Source organism: Rutilus rutilus, assembly GCF_951802725.1.
Source record: "Rutilus rutilus genome assembly, chromosome: 12".
In the NCBI taxonomy this organism is placed as follows: domain Eukaryota; kingdom Metazoa; phylum Chordata; class Actinopteri; order Cypriniformes; family Leuciscidae; genus Rutilus; species Rutilus rutilus.
Genome location: NC_140217.1, coordinates 11851284 through 11874486, shown reverse-complemented (window position 1 = coordinate 11874486; position 23203 = coordinate 11851284).

The window sequence follows — 23203 nt, the reverse complement described above, 5'->3', positions numbered from 1 at the left end:
TGACCGAGGGTGCAGTCTCAGGTGAAGCCGTCTCTGAGTCGAGGATGCGCTCTGTGTTTGAGTTTGTCGTCTAAGGATGTGTCGGATTGCCATTGTTGCATGTCCTGGAAAACCCCGTCTTGTACCCCCCACCCTTCACCTCTTCACCTCACTCATGGAAAATAACAAAAAAAAGGCCTAGATAATGGCACTCTTACAAACAAACTGTTCCTTCAGTCACTGTGAGCGTGATTGTTCCTGACAGCAGTGTGTCTGTATTTGATGATTAATGTCATGGCTGCTTTGCTTTGTTTTGGACCCTGGAGGTTTAGTTGTTTGCTGGGCATTGATTGCATGAAGAAAAAAACACTAGATTTTATACTGCCACATATGTGTGTGTTTACATACTGCGCATTTTCAGGTTTTTCTAATTTTCATTTCCTTTCATTAGTTTCCTCTTCTGCTCATTTTAGCTTTTATCTTGCCATTAGACACCGCAAGCTGGCACAGAGCAGCGGCACGGAAATGGCGCCTTGGCATCTTGGCCTTGCAACAGACCTTCCCACCCGCCGCTCAGACTCCTGCCATGACTGTGGTTCTTATTAATGCTCTCCTCCATGGGTAATAGCACACTGGAACCCGTAAGAGTGTGTGTAAGTGGTTTAGAAAGTTTCATGGGGATTATATATTGGAGAGACAGGTGCTTGTGGATGCTTGTAATCATCGTGCACAATTGCAAATCATAGCTGTCTATTGTCTGATTGTCTGTCTGAGACTATCCCTGCAGTTCAGTGTGAGCTCATTGACAGTCTTGCAGTTTTGCAGTCCCTCCGTCGTCTTGGGATGTGCAAAAGTACATATTTTTTATATTTTCCCTAATCACTGAGGGCACTTACAAACTGGAGTGCATCAGATTGATTTCAAAATTGAAATCAATCCATTTCAATGTGAAGGGAGAACTTTTGTTTTAATCCATCGACTAGAATGTCTCAGAGGTGGGACCACGTGTACTTTTGAAATTCAAATCACTGTATTCCTGCTACTCTTTCCACTCCCTCAAAAGGGACTTTTCATATTCCAGTCTGTCAAATGCTTCTTTAGAGCAAAATGTTGTTAAAGCCCTGTATAATTTGACTTGTTTCATGTTTACCTGACCTTAATCAGTCATGTTTCTTAGGGATTGTTTACATAAGATTTGTTCTTGTCCCAAAAAAGGCAAATTTAATGATATTGATTGATGTATATGTAAAGATGCAACTTATTACTATTGGTCAATATTGAAATCACGGTTATTGGTGGGGTGATGTGATTAAAATTTTATTTCACGATATGAGTATTTTTAAATAGAGACATTTTACAATTATCGATACTTCTGCAAAAACTAGAAAAAAGGTCCTCAAAAATAATTACATAAGACCAGTAAACAGTACAAACAAAATGGACAAATAAATAACACAGCATGAAAATACAAATGCAATAAACAGTTTTAAGATGTACTAACAGTAGCCTACTAATAATAGCCTACAATAGTCTACAACAAAAAATAATAAAAAATGTAAAATAACACTGCATAGTCTTACTGTACACATTGAATATAGATTAATCCTTATTAACGCTACTAAGTTATTCAGTCAAGATCACTGAGTGATTTTCCTTTGTCATTTGTTGTTTGATTATCATTAATGCCAGATTGCAGCTGGTATATTAGGCTTCTGTCACTCTAAGAGCTAATGCACGGATCCAATATACTGTTTTGCAGCTTAATGCGCTTTTAATAGCTCTTTAATGTCAAACACATCCTGCAGTTTAGCAACAGTAGACTGCATTTTACATCACTCACCTATTTGGATGTTAAGTTTGGACTTTTAGGGATGAACGGATGGAAAGTGCACTGGACGGAATGCGGCAGGGGCACAATAATCGTTTTACCTCGATTATCTTGTTTTCATAATCATTGGAAGCCAAAATTTAAATTTAAAATCAGTTATGATTAATCACGCAGCCCTACATGATCTTTTATGCTGATTTGGTGCTGAAGAAACATTTCTTATCTATTTAAAAAATATATATTACTGATCCCAAACTTTGCTTTGAATAAAAGTATCTACTAAATGAATATATGTAAATAGAAAATATTGCAGCAACTGAAGTAGGCCTTAACGGAGCTCTGTGATCTATACTTTTCACAATTAGACTTTGTAAATTGAATCTTTAGTTTTTTTGTGCAGCCCAACAAGGGACCAAGAGTTGCTAGCAGTTGGGTTGTCAGATCCAGAGACAACGACACATCTGTGGTAACAGAACACCATTGACTTGGACCGATATTGTGTGAATCCTAGTGGTTGCGATGGGTTGTTTGGAGGCTGCCAAGTGTCTCTTCTCTATTCATTTGTTTTTGTTTCCTGACATTGTGGAGCTTATGTATACGTTTGTGCATACATGTAATCTGCATTGTTGTGAGCTCCACAAGTATTTGGTGTGATTGAGCATTTACAGCAGCTTAACCTTTCACAACACAGCTGAGTTTCACTTCTTTTCACATTTCCTTTGTTTTGTCCATGAAACCCTATTGATCTTGTGTTAAATAGCACTCCCCTCGACAGCTTAATTGCAATGTGAATTGCAGCATGCAGCGTGCGGCTCAGTCCTACTGTAGGGAATGTCATTTCCAGAACGTTCTGTGTACGAGGACGTTCCAACAACATTTACAGGGCCGACCAGATTGTTTTGTCTTGTGCATTTTGCTTGCACACTCTCCCATTGTCGTTGTATCACTGCTTCATTTTTATATCCATTGTCTTGCTTTCAGTCAAAACAATGAAGGGTGGAGAAGCTTTTTGCGTATGCTTGGTTTATCAGGCTCTCATCTGATCTTCTGTAATAATGGCATTCTGACTGTGTCATCTGTAATGATATCTTGACTGTAACTATGATAATAGTCCTGCAAGTTAATGGTGCATTGTACGTGGGTGGCTTTTTTCCATCAGATGAGTAGAAGCATTCTTAAGCTAAAGGGCCTAATGAGGGCTGTATTTCCATTGTAACTGGAAAAGCTGTATGAAAACATATGGACATATTTTGACCTCTGATCTCGGCATCTCCGCTTCACTGTCTGCATCTTGCAGAATTTACATTAAGATGAAAGTTTATCAGCTGTTTATCAAGCAGTCTATGCTTGTGTTACTTGTGTGGGTTGAGTTTTGGTTGTCTTTTAACTGGAGAAATTGTGTGAGACTGGGATCTGTTTGGGTGCAAAAACCATGAAACACAAGAAGAGTAAATTTCCATGTCTGGCTCCAGTCGTTCCTCAAATTTGTAAACAGAAAAAAATGATGAATATGTGATCTCAAAGAGTGGTAAAAGGATATCATCACCCAGGTGCATAATAGGTATTTGGGCAAGATTTTTATGTCCTGGTAATTGCTGAAGCTTTTATCATAGTATGTGGTGTAGTGCATTACAAAACGGGTTGAAAGATTACTTTTTTTTTTTTTTTACTTTTTTTTTTTTTACGTAAAAAAATGCTCACTTGCACTTTTTGAAGAAGACTCGCGGAAAGCGGTGGTGTGCGACTGTCGTGGAAACATCTCAAAATGCTTTTATGATGCAAATTTAATGTAAACAGTCAGATGTGTCTTAATGGATTAAACAGACAGGACAAACATCTTGTCAAAATAGATTTGTCTATTTGTGTGAATGCAGCCTAGCTCCCACTGTCTATGATGTCATCACTAATAATCAAACAGCAGTAAATCTGAGAAAGAGAAAAGTCACTGCTCTTGACTGAAACACATTCAGATACTTGAATCACTCTTTGTGTATTGCTTGTAATATGTTTCTTTGATCTTCTTTATACCCCCCCCCAATGCTTAAAGGGTTAGTTCACCCAAAAATTTAAATTATATCATTAATTAGTCACCCTCATGTCTTTCAGCTACGCAACTGACACTGATGCTTCAAAAAGTTTGTAATCCATATGAATTGAGCTGTTTAGTCCAAATTTTCTGAAGAGACTCGATCGCTTTATAGATTTAAGAGATTTAATTTAGGCTTTTATTCTCATATAAACTTTGATCACCGAACATAAACAGAAGCTCAACCGAATCTGCTTGACACGCGAGACCAAACCTCTTGCGGAAGCTCAAACGTGCTGCGTAACACATGAGAATGAACCTCATTGGTTCTTGAGGAAGCTCAAACGTGCTGCGTGACACGAGAATGAACCTCATTGGTTCTTGAGGAAGCTCAAACGTGCTGCGTGACACGAGAATGAACCTCATTGGTTCTTGAGGAAGCTCAAACGTGCTGCGTGACACACGAGAATGAACCTCATTGGTTCTTGAGGAAGCTCAAACGTGCTGCGTAACACACGAGAATGAACCTCATTGGTTCTTGAGGAAGCTCAAACGCGCTGCGTAACACACGAGAATGAACTTCATTGGTTCTTGAGGAAGCTCAAACGTGCTGCGTGACACACGAGAATGAACCTCATTGGTTCTTGAGGAAGCTCAAACGTGCTGCGTAACACACGAGAATGAACCTCATTGGTTCTTGAGGAAGCTCAAACGTGCTGCGTAATACACGAGAATGAACTTCATTGGTTCTTGAGGAAGCTCAAACGTGCTGCGTAACACACGAGAATGAACCTCATTGGTTCTTGAGGAAGCTCAAACGCGCTGCGTAACACACGAGAATGAACCTCATTGGTTCTTGAGGAAGCTCAAACGCTCTGCGTAACACACGAGAATGAACCTCATTGGTTCTTGAGGAAGCTCAAACGCGCTGCGTAACACACGAGAATGAACCTCATTGGTTCTTGAGGAAGCTCAAACGCGCTGCGTAACACACGAGAATGAACCTCATTGGTTCTTGAGGAAGCTCAAACGCGCTGCGTAACACACGAGAATGAACCTCATTGGTTCTTGAGGAAGCTCAAACGCGCTGCGTAACACACGAGAATGAACCTCATTGGTTCTTGCACGTCAAGCGAACATGCTTGAGCTTCCAACTGACGTGCAAGTTTAAATAAATGAATGTTTATATGTGAATAAAAGCCTAAATTCAATCTGTTCATATAAAGCAATCATGTCTCTTTAAAAAATTTTGTTCAAGTTTTACAATCTCTTTATGAACTTTTTGAGGTGTCAAAATGTCAGTTGTGTAGCTGTCAATGGAGGGACAGAAAGCTCTCAGATTTAATAAAAAAAATCTTTGTGTTTCGAAGATGAACGAAAGTCTTACGGGTTTAGAACGACATGAGGGTGAGTAATTAATGAAATTATTGCGTGAAATATCCCTTTAAAACAAAAGGATCAAATATACATATCACTGTCAACACTGCTCTTGCAGAAATGGAGCCAGTTTTTGCAAATTTGCATTTAGCATTTGGAATTCAGATAAGCTGAAAATGATTTCCTTGTGTGTTTTGGCATGTTTTTTCTTAGCTGCTTTGGTCCTGAATCAGGTGCTTTGTTAGTGTGTGTGTCTTTGTACTTTTCCTCTAGTGTTCTGTATCCTGTGATGTTTGTCCTACTTGACAGCGCTGACTCAAAGGTGGCCACAGTATAATAATAGAAGCAGCGAGGGAAAGAATAAAGCGGAAGGAGCAATGCAGAAACTGTGCCAGCAGCGCAGGCTGTCGGAGACAGAATTATGGCAATACGGCTATTTTCCTCTCTTTTTCCCTCACAGTGGTGCTGCCATGTTTTCAGCAGACCACATCACAGACGCAAAGGGAGGGAAGTCTATATAGAGAATGTAAACACTGCACAGGAAGTGGTAAATGCATTATATTTACATCTCTCCTCCAGTGCATCAGTCTTTAACACCACATTTCTGCTCAGATAACTTATATTATTAACTTACCAAAACTTCACTGCAGATGTTCATTGCAAAAGTCTTTGCACACATAACAGGAACAAAAATTTGTTACAAGCATTGTGCATAGTTCATGTTTAGAAACTTTGATCAAAGCCCTCTTTACACCTGATAATAAGATGCGTTTTGGTCGATCGGATCACAAATGGACTACTCTAAATACAGGTGTAAACGGTCTAAAAAGTTTTGAGCTTGTCCACTTTCGACCACTTTCTAGAGATTGGCGAAAACTCATTTCACCGGATTGTTTTCGTAGTGTAGATGCTCCTGTGGCAGAATGCATTTGAACAGTCACCAAAGACCGCCTACTCTCTGACTACTTACTAAATGTCTAAACATTATGGGAAGTGCGCTAGCCAGACAGGATTTAAACTTTGTTGGCTGGTGTTACAAGGTTAGTTTTTCAGGGGAGGAGGCGGCAGGAACCTGTGTTTAAAATAAACGAACACAAAACGTAAGTAAAGCGTCAGCCCCTTACGGACTACTGCCGCACACACATACTGTAAGCAAAACACAACGTAAAGTCCAGGCCTGGTCCTCTCTTGTCCTTCACTGTCGTCGCGCCTCCTTTTATGCTCCCGTAGCTCCTCCGTGAGATACGAGGCCGGTGCGATGCGGAGGTGACGCTCATTATCAATCACGCCACCAGCCTCGCGCCGTACTCACGGCCCTTGGCTCCACCCTGCTTGCCACAGCTGGAGACCCAAGTAGAGTTTGAAGACGAAAAACCTACCAAGCACAGTGTTCTCTCACCATTCCCGATTTCTAACACACACTCAATAGCGTTCGGTGTGGTCTTGCGACTGTTAGAACAGAAACGAAAGCCGCTGTTCTCTGCGTGATATTTTTTTCCCGTGTTCTCTGGGCATGCTCGTATGTAAATTGTGCAAGCTTATTTTGTCCATTAGATAGAAAAAAACCCATACATTTACCCACCCGTAAACCTTCCCCTCTAAGAAATCAGGACAGAAGTGGTTGAAAGTGGACAAAAGAGACGGAGTAAAATACCAGGTGTAAAAGGGAATGTCTACTTGTGATCCAATCGACCAAAACGCATGTTAGTACCAGGTGTAAACAGGGGCCTCAGTTCACTCTCTGGCCATTTTGGAAATGTGTTTGGTCAGCTATTTCCTTTCCAGTATAACTCCTATTGAATTAAATGGGCCAATACTGAAATCTCAAAGTCAACATATTTTAAATCTGCAAACTGACATGAATTATTTTTTTTAAAACATGGTTTCTTACCCTCACATAAAACACACAAAAAAGGTATTTCAGGTTGTTCCAAAAATGTGCATGTGCGTTGTCGTTCAGATGCTGATTTGCAGGCGTGAGGCGGGACGTAGTTTGCTAGAAATAGGCCATTTCAATTTCTCATGTTCATTGTAATACCAGTGGCCCGTCTCAGTTATATACTAGGGGTGTAACTTCTCTGTAAAAAACCGAACCACTTGCACCACGGTTAATCTCAAATCTGACAAGGCATCTATAATATGGTTTGTTAAAAAAAAAAAAAAAACGCGTAAAACACACCGCTAATGTTTGTTTAACCAGGCACTGAGTGCTAATTCGGAAAGGCACAAAACGATAACGAAAGGGCTGGACAGTGCTCGACAGTAAGACATGCGTGATGGCCCGTGAAAGATGCAGTGACTGTTCCGTCAACTGTCCTGATTGGGTCAGTGCTGCATCGTCACAAAAGTTTCGCATTTGCACGTATTTTTAAGCCATTCCAATTTAAACATTCATGCACAAGCAGATGCGAAGGAAGTATGTGAGAAGTTTTGTGTGCGCTCTATGTAAGAAGTTAATGTGTGCGCACTCATCTGAAACAGGCACACGTCTCAGCACATGAATACTAAATTGTGTTTGTTTTCAAGTCTTCTTGTGCTTGAATGGACAAATTCACACAAAAATCATGTCAACATGTCCATCTTGACATGCAAACATAGTTGTGTATGTCTTGAGTGAACGTAAACAGTCGAGAATCAATCAAAACTAACTTTAGATGGAAAATAACTTAACTCTGCTATAAAGCCAAAACAATCTCTGTTACCTTAAATTATACGCTTATCTCTTTGAAGCTGCTTTGAAACAATCTACGTTGTTAAAAGCGCTATATAAATGAAGATGACTTGACTTGACTTGAGAAAGATCAGTAATGGATCTGTGCATTGTCTTAAAGAAACCGCATCCTGATATTCCTGCTGCTGTTTGTGTGTTTAATGTTAATCAAACAACAAAAGGCAAATAAATCACTCACTGCTCTTGACTTGAATATCTTTTGTAACTTTAAATAAGGATTAATCTTTATTTAATTTACACTGTGAAGACTAAGCAGTTTTATTTTATATTTGATTATTCAAATATCTGAAATATATACCCTTTTTTATCTTTGCTGTATGATATTTATTTGTGCTATTCCTTGATTTATTTGTTCTCATTTTCTTTATTTTTATTTAACAGTACTCCTTAGGGTTGGGACGATACACCTGTCTCCCGATTCGATACTATCACGATACTTGGGTGCCAATACGATATCTATTTATCTTTTTTTTTTTTTTTTTTTTGAATTGCGATTCTACAAGTATTTGAATATTCGATTCGATATTGCAATTTTTTTTTAACACTAGACCATCGGGAAAAGTTAAATCATACACTTATACAGACTATACATGAATAAGATGAGTCATATTTACAAAAACAAATCATCACATCTTTCTGACTTTTATTTCAGAAGCATCATACAATACTACATTCTCTTGAATAAATTATTCAATAACAAATAAAAATTTTAACAGTCACTTGTCGCCACTTAGTGGCAAAACAATGTAATCGATATATGCGTTATTTTAAGCACCAAGTTTCTATCAAAAGCTGATTTTGTTCATATTTGAGCTTTAAACTTTTATCAAAATACTTCTATGATAATTTTAGCTATTGCATCACAGAAATAATGATACTATGAGGTTGAAAAGACTGTTTGTGAAGCTGTTTCATGACAACTCTCTCCGGGTCAGCGGCAGCGCCAACACAGCTTTGAATGTCAAAGTTTAATTGACAGACGAATTGAAAGATCGCGTGGGTGTTTGAATTCGAGATCAGTCTTTTAAAGATTAATCATGCAGCTCTGTCGTCTTATCTCTCTCTCAGCGATATCTGCTATATGAGTAGCGCGAGGGCTTTTCAGTGCTTTCAGTCTCACGTCTATTCCACGCGTCCACTTGGGATATTACGTCAACACTTAACGACACATTTCATCCTCTGTTGGAACGAAAGTGGCTAACTTCTGTCAACCTCATATACAAACAAGGACAAAAATAAAGGAGTTGAATGTGAATTAATATTGATTCTGGAATAAAAAAATCTTGATAGCTAGGTGAATCGATATTTTTCTCCCAGTCCTATTTTTCCTGAACATACCGAAACGTGGGCCTAAAACCGTAATACAAACTGAAATGTGAGTAATTTGAACCGCTACACCCCTATGCCCGTTCTTCGGTTTGTGCAGCCTCCAAATTTGGGCCTCCAGCCCACCAATAGAAATAGAATAAGTGTGTCTATAATTACCTAGTATCAGAGGCAATTCTGTGGCTTTCATTCCTAGTAAGTTTCAATCAGTGTGCATCTTGTTTACTGTGCATGAGAATAAGAACTTTCAAGCATGAAATGGATGTGTCCCATGATTGTGATTCCTTATTTATTCTGTTGAACACAAAAGAAGATACTTTATAGAGTTTTGGTTACCAGTCAGTTTACTGTACTATTTTTATTTATTTTTCCTACTATAGAAGTCAATGGCTACTGTCAACTGTTTGATTACCAACATTCTTTAAAATATATATATATTTTTTTTTTTGTGTGTGTTCAACAAAAGAAAGAAACTTGAAAGGAACAACTAAGTAAATGACAAAATGTTCATTTTTGGGTGAACTATCCCTTTATAGATACAGATACAAACAGTGCTTTAAGTACCAGCACTATTTTTTTGTTCTGTTGTTGTGTGTTTAACACTGATGCAGAGAGCTGCAGGTATATCAGGTTGCTTTCACTTTAAGACCTACAGGAACGTGCAGAGCCAATACTGACACACGCCCCAAACTGTTTTTTTTCCAAAACGACTTTTTCCCCCAGACTGTTTGTTCACTTAAGGCGAGACACTACAGGTGAATAGGGTAACATTTTTAACTAGCAGATATCACCATGAAACTTTCCCAGTTGATTACCTACATTAAGATGAGAAAAAAATGTATTACAAGTTTTCTGTAATTTAATGTTTAAATATGCAAATCAGGCAATATCTAATCAAATATGCACTAATTTGCATATATTTAAAAAAAACGATATCTGAGTTTTGGATAAAGCCAGGTTAAAAATTATTTTTTCATTGTGTTCACATATTAGATGGGGGAAAAAATTACAGAGGGATTTATGGATATCTACTTTTGTTATCCTGTAAATCAGAAAATACTGTCAATAGCCTTAAAAAAATGATTTTCGCCATGTTTTTTGGAATAAAATGTTATATAAATCAGGCTACGAATAATATATTTACAAATCCCTCTGTAAATGTCTTCATAATATAACTAGGTACAAGTCTGGAAAGTTTGGTGTATATAGGTGCTACTGAAGTGGAGATTTCGGACTTGGAGTCATTTTGAGAAAACGGGCTTTAAAGATTTTTCATCAGCCAATGAGATTGCGCATTCAGCCCTTTTGCTTTCACGATTGGTTGCTGATAAAAAGGAAATGACCATATTTGGATCCGACAGGACTGTACACAAGAGAGAGAGCTTCCTAACGTGCTTCTGATGACGGGCTGATGGCAGAGATCGCGGAGCAGCACGTTGATTAAGAACGCGAACTTTTGTTGAATTTAGGAGAAATCTACAGACGCAAACAGACAAAGTGTAATAAAATAAAGACCTTAATGTGTATTTCGGACTTTTTTTCAACACAAGTCTGAAAGAAGACATGTTATTGAAGACAAATATCCCCAAATCTCAAAATTGACCAGTAAAAAAAAAGCGATGTTTTTGCCTGCCGTGTCTCGCCTTAAAGTCCCCTTGTGGTGAAAATCAAGTTTTTAATGTTGTTTATATGTCTATGTGGTGTTTTTAATGTGCTTTAAGACAAACCATGTGCAAATTCATTAGTCAACACCATTGCTGAGTAATTTCTCTTTAAAACTTGCAGTGATCTAAAGACAGTCTCAAAAACTTGGTTTGCAGTCGCTGGTGTTTCTGACATCACAAACTACTCTGTAACCAATCACGTACATGCTGGCGGGCTTAAGCATATCATTAACTATGGCCGCTTTGAAGCAGGGGAGTCTCAAGAGAAGCCAGGTTATCCCGGAATATTTTTCTGTTGATGTGAAAAATCGGGTAGATTTAGTAATATAGCGGGTGTATGATGTATATTACGATTATATGATGAACTAATAGGCCTATACCTTTCTTTGTTTGTTGTTCAAAGCATTTCTAAGGATACTGAGGCAGCAGTCAGACTCAGAGATGCAAACGGGAACATGGTTTGTGTAACATTAGCAACACACTATTGGCTGTTTGATAACATAGTCAAGCAAAAGGTCATATTAATTACCATTATGTGTCCAACGTTGTAAAGAGCGATACCATTGTGCAGCGTTTACCTCAGTAAGTTGACTAAGTGAATCTCTGAGCTGGTGTGAGTGGAGGCGGAGTTAATTATATTCATAAATCTGTGTATACTAAATGAAGCAAGGGTGTAGAGTTACATTCAAGCTATTTTAAGGCATGAAGACATTTTTTTCACAAAAAAAAAAACTTTTAAATATGTAATTTTGGTCATCAAAGATGATTCTTAAGGGATAGAATTATTGACTACAGGTGGACTTTAAGACGTAACCGCCAAGATGAATATTTTGTGTGTGTATTTTACCATTCTCGCACGATAAACCTAGAAAGGGAACAGAATTCAGTACTCGCACGCTGACAGGTGGCAAGCACATGCACGGAAACTGCAGACAGACTGACAACGGTCAGTATGAGTTCTCTTTGGCGGTATGCTGCGCTTTTAATAACTTTTTTTTTTTTTTTTGCACTATCAAATGTTTAATCACTTCGTCCGGACCGTGGCACTTATGTGAGACCGCAGAAAGGCTCGCTTTTGCTACGTTTCACAGACTGACACAACATTCATGACATCTGTATCCTCGTAAAAATAATGCATTACAACTTTAAGTAAATTAGGGATAATTTAATTAGATGATTATAACGAATATTTTTGTGGTTATTTCGCGATAAAATGGCGAATTATGCAGGATCGCAAAACGATTTACATTTAGTTGATTTTGCGTTATATTCAGTGATCGCGGAATTGAGAAAGAAATCCTGGATATTTACGGATAAATCCTGGCAGAGAACAGACTGTGCTTCTGACAGGCAGAGGCAGCCAGGACACAAAACACATGTTCAACTGTGTTACACTGGATAATTTATCTAACACAACTTGAAAATATCACCCCTGCTTATTCCATCACTTGCTGTGTCTTTTTCCCCCAACTCTCTTCCTCTCTCTCTTCCTCTGTGTCATTTTGATGAAGAGCAGACACGTTCTGCTAAACACTCTTATCTCCTGCTGTTTTTGCAGAGGTGACACCCAGAAACACAGCGTGAGCATAGCAGACATTGTCACAGTGTGTGTGTGGATACATTTAAAGCATGGAATCTTGCATGTTCACCTCATGTAGCTTGTAAAATCTAGGACACCGACTCAGCTTTTCTTCTGCTTTCTCAGCAGATGATGTGCACGTGTGTTGCAGGTTTATGTGCATTAGGAATGTCTTACTGAGTCAGGAAACTTGTGAAGCTTGGTGCATTGCAGGAGACCATGTGGTTGGTACTGAGGAAGTTGAATACAGATTGTTTTAGACAAGTGATGGTTCTTTTGTAGTTTATAAATAACGACAGCAACATCAGCTAAAAAGGAATATTCTGGGTTCAGTTCAAGTGCAAGTGTTGGTTCACCCAAAAATAAAAATTCTGTCATTTAGCCTACAATCTCACGCTCATTTTGTTCCAAACCCATATTTTTTAAAAATCTTTTAATATTCTCTTGCACTTTTTGTCCATCAACTGAAAATCCATTCAACCACCAACCAAAAAGCATAAAACATTTGCAAGCATTACTAGGTAAAAGTAATCCATGTGAAAGTCTTCAAATCAAAGTCTTGATTGCTTTAAATGATGTACAGATTTATTATAGGTTTTATTCATATACATATGGATGATCAATATTGCATATTGTTGAACCATGAAAAATGATATATTGTTCTTTTTGTTTTTATAAGCAACAATCAAGGTTTCAGTAAGTGAGGCACTTACAATGGCAGTAAATGGGAATCATGTAAAATGCAAAAGCAAAGTTGTAAAATGGGATGAAACTTAACTTAAAAGATTTGATTCTTTTTTTTCTTCTTCTTTTTTTTTACACGGTAAGTGCCTCATTGTAACCCAATTTGTTTTTTTTTGTTTGTTTTTTTTATAAAGAAATGATGTTTTGTGGTAATTAGCATTATGTGAAAATGTCATTTGAGATGAACTTACATTAAACTCAGAATATTCCTCAACATTGAGTTTTGGCATTGTGTTCAGTCAGTGCATGCAAGCATTAGCATTTAGTTTTCATGATCATGATAATAGTGCCGAAGGGGACTAGCGAGTCACTGAACTGGTTCAGTTTGTGTGTGGTAGCACATTGATTTAGCCACTGCAGTGACTCCAGCATGCAGGTCATTGAACTGGTACCACAGCGACCTTGCTGCACTGGGAACACTGGGGAAGATGGAAAATTTAGGCCCCTCCTAGGAAAACAGGAAGCAGCTGTAACAACATCCTGTTTCAGGGTGATGTCCAGGGAGCAGTGGCACATGGGTGAGCCATCAATAGCCCCAGTGCAGCCCAACCGAGGGGCAACAATGCAGCCCAGTGTGTCAGAGGAGCAGTGGGGGGCCGACAGACTGGAGTTTTTCCATTCACTCTATTGAGGTCAATGACATATGCATATTGCCAGAATACAGTTATTTGCTGGGTTTTTTTTGTAGTTGTTGTTGAAGATGATGTTTGATTGTGGGAATTGGAGAGAGAGAGAATCTTTGAAAGTTAGTGTGTGTGTTTTCGCAAACACTGCTGGGGAACGTGGCTAATAGGAAGCTATTTCGGGAGATGCAGTGAATGAAGAGGCGAAACATGCTGTTCTCAGTGTCTGGAGGGAATGATGGGGTGAGGTGGGAATTAGATGAGAGAGATCGAGATGAGGAGTGGAAAGTGAGTGGAACGGAGAGAGAGAGTGAGGTTATCTAGTGTTTTCCGTCAAATGATCAGAGTGTACAGCAGCAAGTCATGTTTCTGACAGATAATTGAATTAAACTGAGGCTCCACAGAACACTGACTCCACGTGCACTTCACTGCCTCTCACTGTGTACTTTACAATTCTAGAAGTAATTGGATAAGTGCTATGTATGCCTTTTTTGTCTGTGTAATTTCCTCATTTTTAATTCTAATATGGCCCATCTTTGACCTGAACTTTTTCAATTTCATGTTGAATCAGACAGATGTAGCCCAGTGTTAAGCTCAGAAAGCACGCCCTCAACTGTTCACACACTGTCTAAGGTTTTAAAGAGATAGTTCACCCAAAAAATGTTATGATGTCATCCTATCATTTATTTATATCATTAATTATATCATTTATTTACTCATGTCGTTCCAAAAGTGAGTTAGGTACTTTTGTCTGTGGAACATCAAAAGAGATATTTTGAGAAATGTCTGTGTTTTTTTGTCAATACAATAGAAGTCAATGGACTCCAATGTTGTTTGGCTCATGAAAGCATGGTCACATGTTGTTCAGGGAGTTTTCTTTGGCGACATCCAGTCATTCCAATAGCAATCCACAGGGACTGCAATTTCAGATGAGGGTGAAAAATTTCTCCATGGAGCTTTCATAGAACCTAAAGATTTCCCCGATGCAGACAGAATCACGGAAGCCAGTCAGAAAAATGTAATTTACAGTATAACCTGTCCCCCATACTGATAGTGGTTCCCTGATGCCTGCAGATTATAGGCCTATATATTGTCGCAAGTTTATACTGGTGTGAACAGTGACATCCTATTTGTCAGACTGATATAAACCGGTAATGATTAATTCAAAGAAGCAGCTCATAAGAGTCATTTGCTCATGAAACAGACTACAGTGGTCACCCTTTTTTATATATTATTTTGAGTCCAACTCAAAAAAACCTCAACAGCAAGATGATTTCTTGTCAGTATTTTGCTGTACACTGACTGCAATGCATATAGGCTAGCACATATGGCGAGAGCTTTTCAAAATCATAAGCTCCAATCTGACGACGACTTCCGTTCTAATTAGGCCAGTTCTTGGCCAGAATAAGCTGCAAAATGTATCAGACTTTTATGACTGTCAAAGTTTTGGCTCTAGATGAATATAGATGAGACCAGATATAACCAAGCAATTTGGATCTCATACCAGAGAAATTACATACTCTCACTGTTCTGCAGAAGAGGAAATGCAGCTTCATGAGAGAATTACGCCATGACCGAATGATGATGGATGTCCTTGGGAGTTGTGACTTGCGCCAAGTGCGCCTTAGAGTGCTGTGAAATGGCTAATTGTTGCACGCTACCCGAGTCCCGACACATTCATTATTGGGCTTTGTGTGTTAGTTCCGCTTTCATAAATCCTAATTGAATCTTTGATGGAGCCTCATGCTGTCGATGTTGGGCTGCTCTGGCCTAGTTCTCCAAGTCCCCTCAGGATGCTTACATTGGCTGTGTGGGATTTTAATGATACAGCAGACACTCTTAAAGCTGCACGTTTATAAAGTGAGGGTGAAAGGAGGAGAGCAGAGCTATATAAAAGGACCTGATCTGGGTCAGGCCATCAAAGACTCCAGGACGGCAACCCTGATAACACTAAGCAGAGTTATCGTAAATTGATGGACTTCCAGTAAACGTCTTTTCATCTCATTATTCTGTTCTTTCCATCACATCGTCATTTTCTGCCCAACACACAGAGTGGGTGGTGGAAGTCCGCTTCTGTAATCGGTCAGCTCACAGCGAGGGGGTGGAGGGTCCAGGCAGGTCATGGGAAACTGACTGCAAAGAATCAACGTTGAGTGAAATGAGACTCTCACCCTACATACATATATAAACAAATACATAAGAGCATTTAAAAAAGACACATGAGCCTCCCACAGGGCACACAGACACCCCTTCACTAGCCCACCTGCTGGAATACCTTGGCTGTTTCTTGATTTTTGTCATTTATGACTTTCACAAACTTAAAGATGTGAATCATGTGATTGGTGTCTTGCTGAAGTAACTGTGTGCTTACTACACCATCAAACGCAGAAGAGATGGAAACTCGAGTTTGCTACTAGGGCTACTTTTGCACACACACACACAAAAAGACTTGTGACTTGACTTGGACTCATTTGTGACTTGACTTGGACTTTGTTTGTTGTAGATTTATGCTGTTATTTTTTTTACTGTACCTTCTTAATTTCAATTTATTGTGTGTATAGTTTTATGTCTTGTTTAATGTCTACAAATATCCCTATGTACTTGTACTGGCTGTACAGGTACAAATGGCAAATAAAACTTCAATCAATCATGAACCACTATTCTTGACTTGAACTTGAAGACAGACTTGTGAAAAACAAGTGATTTTGGTGTATGGTGTTCCCAATTACCTTCTCTTTTTATTACCCCACATGACAGCATGAAACACTACATTTTACTATTCATTCCTCATTCATTCATTCCCTTTTATGTGCTGCAGCTGCAAATATCACAATTCATTGCGCATGACTCATCTGAAGGCATGCATATTCATCACTCACAACAAATAGTAACAATATAGACAAGTCTTGCCTTGAATCTTCGCGTCATTTAATTTGAAAAGCAAACAATTAATCCAAAGGGGAGCTGCGATGTTGCACATCTGTCAAGAGGCTTGCTTGCTGTCTATTTACAAGTACATGTTTCTGTATCCTTTCATTCCACAGATTCGACAGCAAACTATGGCAAATCAAATAGCTCAAAATATATAGGCTGCACTAAGCTTTATAAATAAGCATGCTTTTGACTTCCATAATGAGAAAGCATCTAGCAAGTCTATTTAAATTGAAGAGGTGAGACAAGGATGACAAGGGCTTTGGCTGTAATGGATCATCACCGGTCTGTCACTCCCATCACGTCTCCTGTGATGTTACGGATTGTCGTTTTGAATGAGTCACAGTATCGCAGACACAGCTGTCATACCGTGTTGATTGGTTCCATCTGTGCACCGCATGCCCATTAGAGGAAAGAGATCAAATAAGTCCAATCTTATAAAACCAATATGAATAATATGTGATTGCAACATCAAATGGACAATTAGTCCTTATTTTTCCTTTAACACCCAGTCAGTTTTGGGTAGCAGACTGTGTTAACCTTTCTCAGATTTCAGACACTGTGGCCTTTTGTGGGTCACCCAGCGGAATATATGAAGCAACCCCCCCCAAAGGCTCTTGCTTTCTTTCTATACTTCATCTGCTAGCTTATCAAAAAGTGCCAATGGAGTCAATCCCCAAGGGTTATGCATATATGTTAGCATTAGTGTGTGTTTAGTATGGGTCTCTTGAGAAATTATAGACTGTTGTTATCTGACATCAGTGAATAGATGATGGCAGCATAGCACCCATTGCTTTGTGCATGAAGATAGAAACATGAAGAACAAAGAGTTGTTCCAGAATAAATCTAGTGACCTGCCCAGCTAGACAACATTTTAAGACATTATATACACACACTCAATGTGAAAACTGTTTCTAAAAGTAAGTTGTGTTGTTTTTGAAAAAATGCAAGGCAGTATTACATGTATCCTTTTGAGGACAAGGCTCAAATTAATCCAAGATGTTGGACAGGTTTAGACAAATGATTTGTGAATATGCTTATTTCATTGAATACCTAAGTATTGCAATGGTGCAGCCTAAATAGAACTACTAGCATTTGTGTGTGCTCTGTATTTATGCTAAGTAATCACATTGTTAGCATAGCAACATGCTAACTACGCTCTGCAGTGGTTTTCTCAACCTTTTGAACTTTTTTTTCCATTAATTTATCTCTACCCCACCTTAAAATAACACTAAAACTGAGCATGTATTTCAAACAGTGTAAAAACAGGAAAATGGTAGTGCCGTAAAAGGTCAAATACATGATATCCATTCAGATGACCTCATCTTTTGCAGTCAAAACTGACTGCATCCACACAAGCAGCCTGAATATGATAGATTGCGTGCAGAGTCTGCTGCCTTGGCAAATTGCGCTACATTACTGCCGTTCTCATTAACAATGTACATTTGTAAAAGTGGGGTTTTAGCACTTGCTAGCATGAAGAGCAAATATAGACACAAACTGTGCATAGAGATTGATTTAAGACTCAAACGGTCTTCGATACAGAAACGCATTCAGAATCGGAATTGACACTTTTCACACGCTCTCACGCAGAGAAAACTCACGAAGCAAAGAGGACACTGACACCGACAGAAAAGACAGAGCAGGTTACTTTTGATATGAAACAAATTCTCACCTCTCAGATTCTGTCAATTTTATTACAAAATTCAAAGAATAAATACCGTTTTGGCGCTAGTGACGTGACAAATCTCTTTAGTGCCTCAGTTCAAGCGGCACGTGAACCGATCATCTCTACTAGTTATTATAATAAACGCGAATGAACGTTTGTTGAAAGATACAGTACAACTTACTGAAATGTATATATCCCTCATACATAATGTCCATCAATCAGTGTTTTTCAACCGCAAAAAGAGGTCATAAAAACAGCTGGAAAACAATTGTCACACAACGTTACATTTACCTCAGGATTACCATTATCATCATTTAATGATCATAGCACTAATGATTAGAGGTCGACCGATATGGTTTTTTTCAGGCCGATGCCGATCTTTTGAAATCCGGGTCGGCCGATGGCCGATTAATGCTGCCGATTTATTTTGGCCGATTATGTGCTTGTTTTTAACCTCTATTTGAAAGATAAAATGTAACACAAATAATTACTTAAGATAGACAAAATTTCTCAACAAAAACATTTATTGAACACTTTACCAATCTGCATTCTGCACTTGTACAAAAGACAAAAAGACCTTGAGATATGTTTGGTAATTGTACCTGAATGAATTGAAAATTAATTTGCTACATTTCAGATTAATATATTTGTTTTCCTTAACATTTTAATTAACAGTAACTTAAACACTTTGCAGTTTGAATGATGTCCTGATAAACAAAATGACGGAGTATGTTTTTATGTTTCCACTGTTCGATCGCGCCCGCGCCTCACACACACACGCGCGCGCGTTTGCACACAAATAAGTAAACACTTTGCGACTTTAAACACACGCGACTTTTCGATCTCGATCGCGCCCGCGCCTCTCTCTCTCTCTCTCACACACACACACACAACACATATTCCAGCAATGCAATCTTCACATCGCAGCCGGAGCTAAAGCGGAGCTACAGATTAGGTGTCCCTAAAGAACCCGCGTATCTAACAGTAGTTCCGCATTACTTTGCACGCGAGTTTTATTTATTTTTATAGCGTGTAGGCTATTCTCCGTGGAAATGTAGGCCTATACACCGAACCGTGACGCCTGTACCGTTTCGGTTCAATACGAATACATGTACCGTTCCACCCCTAGTCTACAGTGAAATACAGTCACACATTACACTACTGTTTGGCCAGCATTTTAACCGTGTTTAATCCAGCTACTAGCTAACGGAATGCTAAAGTTAACTGCTGACTAGTGTCAAGTGCAGCGAAGCGATGTTTCTGTTATTCTAACGTCCGTTTTCAGAGCATCCAAGAGAAGCACAGACATAACAGTAGCACTGAAATGAAGCACAGACATGCGCGTTGATATTCGGTCCAGTAAATAACGGTCGTTAAGGCACCAGTGCCGTATTAGCTCCGGGCAGAGCCATAGAGAGAAAGAGTTGCGACACTCTTTGATGTCGCCGCTATGGCTGTCACGTGGTTCATGTAAGCCCCAATAGTTCCAAAACATACGCTGGCTGTCATGTTCTTCTATGGGACAGACAGCAGCGATTGCATTATTGAACGGTAAATATAAAATAAAACACACACCCAAGTACTTTTTCAGCTGTTATTGCATTATTGCATTTTGTTAATGTCAGTTTTGCATTTGGAGATAAGTTTTAGGCTATATTTTTGGAGGGAAAAGCTTAGTGTTCATGTTCGCATGGGTAGTAGCACTGGCTTTAGCGGCTCTAACTTAACTTTTCCATATCATTCATCTGATGATGGACGTCTCATGATATTTATTTTAGCACAACTGGGCTGTATTAGGCTATTGATTCCCGTGATTTTGCTTATAAATTTTGATTCAGCCATTAGCCTACCTTCGTGATCACGCAAAGAGGTCTGCCGTGGCGGTCCGTTCAGAGTTCGCTTAAATATTTTTTATTAAACAATGACAGACAACAAAAATGTGTGCTTGTGTGGGTGTGTGTAAACAAGAAAAACAAAAACCAGGGGCAGGTGATCCATGAAACAGACAGGACTGGTGATCCCATAACAATCCTAGAGGTCCAGCATTGTTCTCACAAGCCACTTCACTCAATACAATAAAACATAGGCTAATGAAAAGTTAGTATATCCCAAAAAATTAAATTAAATGAAAGTTGCTATAAAGGTGGTAGCGATTCATTACCAAACTCTTACTGTCACAGCTGACGAAGTCGCACTAGCTAGCAGGCAGTGCTTGAAAATTGGTTGAAACAACCAACATAAAATATAAATAATTACGCTGTGCATGTACAAATGAAGACCAGTGTAAGCATCGCAAAGGGCCTCTGATACAATATAGACAGTTGACAAATCAAAAGAGGTCGATATTTCAGCAACTTAACTCTGGAACAACTCGACGCGCAGCAATGTAAGTGAATGGTGTCCAATGCCCAAATGACAGTGTTTGGAACTATTCCGATCTTCAAATCCCGGAAGTAGGCGTTTAAAAGCGCCGCCATTTTTTTACAACGGAGGTCTATGGGAGTGTCGCAACTCTTTCTCTCTATGGCTCTGGCTCCGGGTCTGTCTGTAGCTACCCAACCCTAGCGACGACGACGCTAGCAAAGCAAAGCCAGTCCTTCACTAGCATATAGTTGGTCTCTTTTTTTATTACTTATTTCTCTGCATTGAGTGACAACCCTCTCAAATATAAGACACACAAACAGAACAAATAAAAGTCTCAGATTCACTGTCTGTAAATTCTTGCTTACTTATTGTGACATGATAGCAACCCTTCTGCTGTGCTAATGCAACCTCAACTACGCTATCAATTTTAAAGTAGCCGAACGTCATGTCGCCTATTCATGTTTTTTTCTCGAAGTTGGCAGTAACATATCAAACGTTTTTAATTAAATATAAAGGAGTTTTCTCCAAGGAACTTAGCTCCTTCCTTAGGCACTGGATGAGGTCTACTCACTCTGCTGGAGAATGACTCTAGGCGCAGTGTGCGTCGAACGCGTGTTCCACAACAACACTAGGCTGCCCACAGATGCGCCTGCCTAATAATCGGCTTAATACACTTGGATATTGGCCGATGCCGATTATGTTAAAAATGCAAAAAATCGGCCGATGAATCGGCCGACCGATGAATCGGTCGACCTCTACTAATGATCTAGAAAAAATAGCTAGAGTATTATTTTGATATGTGCACTATTTTACATATTTATTATATTTTAAAATATTTTAACTTACATCATTAAATAACGTTGTTATTATAATAAAAAAACGCATTGTGTTATATATATATATATACATATACATATACATATACATATATGTGTGTGTGTGTATATATATATATATATGTGTATATATATATATGTGTGTGTGTGTGTGTGTGTGTATATATACATACATATATATATATATATATATATATATATATATATATACATATATATATATATATATATATATATATATATATATATATATATATATATATATATGTATATGTATATATGTATATGTGTGTATATGTATATCTGTGTATATATATATATATATATATATATATATATATATATATATATATATATAGTTATTTTTAACCTTTAATAATACTACCAGCTGAGGGCTCTCCGTATGTTTACAGCATTATGTGAGATATATAACAAATTTTATACAAATGAATCAATATTAAATCAAGATCACAAGAATTTAATTGAAATCGTGAAATTTGTGTCAAGCTATAATAAAAACAGTAGCTTACCAGTCATTATAACATGTTGTCACTAAACCTAATAAAATTTAGTTACTAAATCTTTTGACAATCACAATAGTCAAGTCAAGTCAAGTCAAGTATATTTGTATAGCGCTTTTCACAATACAGATTGTATCAAAGCAGCTTCACAGTATTAAATTAAAATAATACAACAAGGTTTGTTTCTAGTGGATTTTATTGATAAAATCAAATTAGATATCCCCAGAATATCCCCAACTGAGCAAGCCAAAGGCAACAGTGGCAAGGAACCGAAAAACTCCATCAAGTGACCTAATAGTGTCCTAAAACTCCATCAGGTGACCCAATGGAGAAAAAAAAAACCTTGGGAGAACCCAGGCTCAGTCGGGGGCCAGTTCTCCTCTGGCGTTTATTAACTAGAGGCCGGATTGTAATTTGAACTGTAAGATTAAAAATATTATATGAATGCCTGGCTGAAGAGATGCGACTTTAATCTAGTTTTAAACTGGGAGAGCGAGTCTGAGCAACGAACAGTATCAGGAAGGCTATTCCAGAGTTTTGGAGTTAAATGTGAAAATGCTCTCCCTCCTTTGGTAGTACAATACACTTATTGTTTTGTTGTTGTTGTTTTTTCATCCCCCAATCCAACCATTGGCATTAGTTTAATTGGGACATTTAAGTGGCTTTTATAAATGTGCTTTAGAAAAAACAAACATATTACTGCTGTGCATCTTAAGGCAAAATAATGGCACTGACATATTTTAAGATAGGAATAGGCTTAAACCTCGTCTGTGAAACTGGGGAAGCTGGAGTCATGGACTTGCAGGCTTATTTGCTGGTCTCTTAGATGTCCTCTGAGCGTTTGAGCCCACTGTGCACCTGCAGCCATTATTGTTCTATTGTAATGTGAAACGTGTCGTGCAGCTGAGCGTGGGGGCCGTGAAGGCATCATGGGCTCTAATTAACACATTGGACATTCGCTCTGCTGAAAAAAAAAAAAGACCTAAAATAAACACAAACATGTTT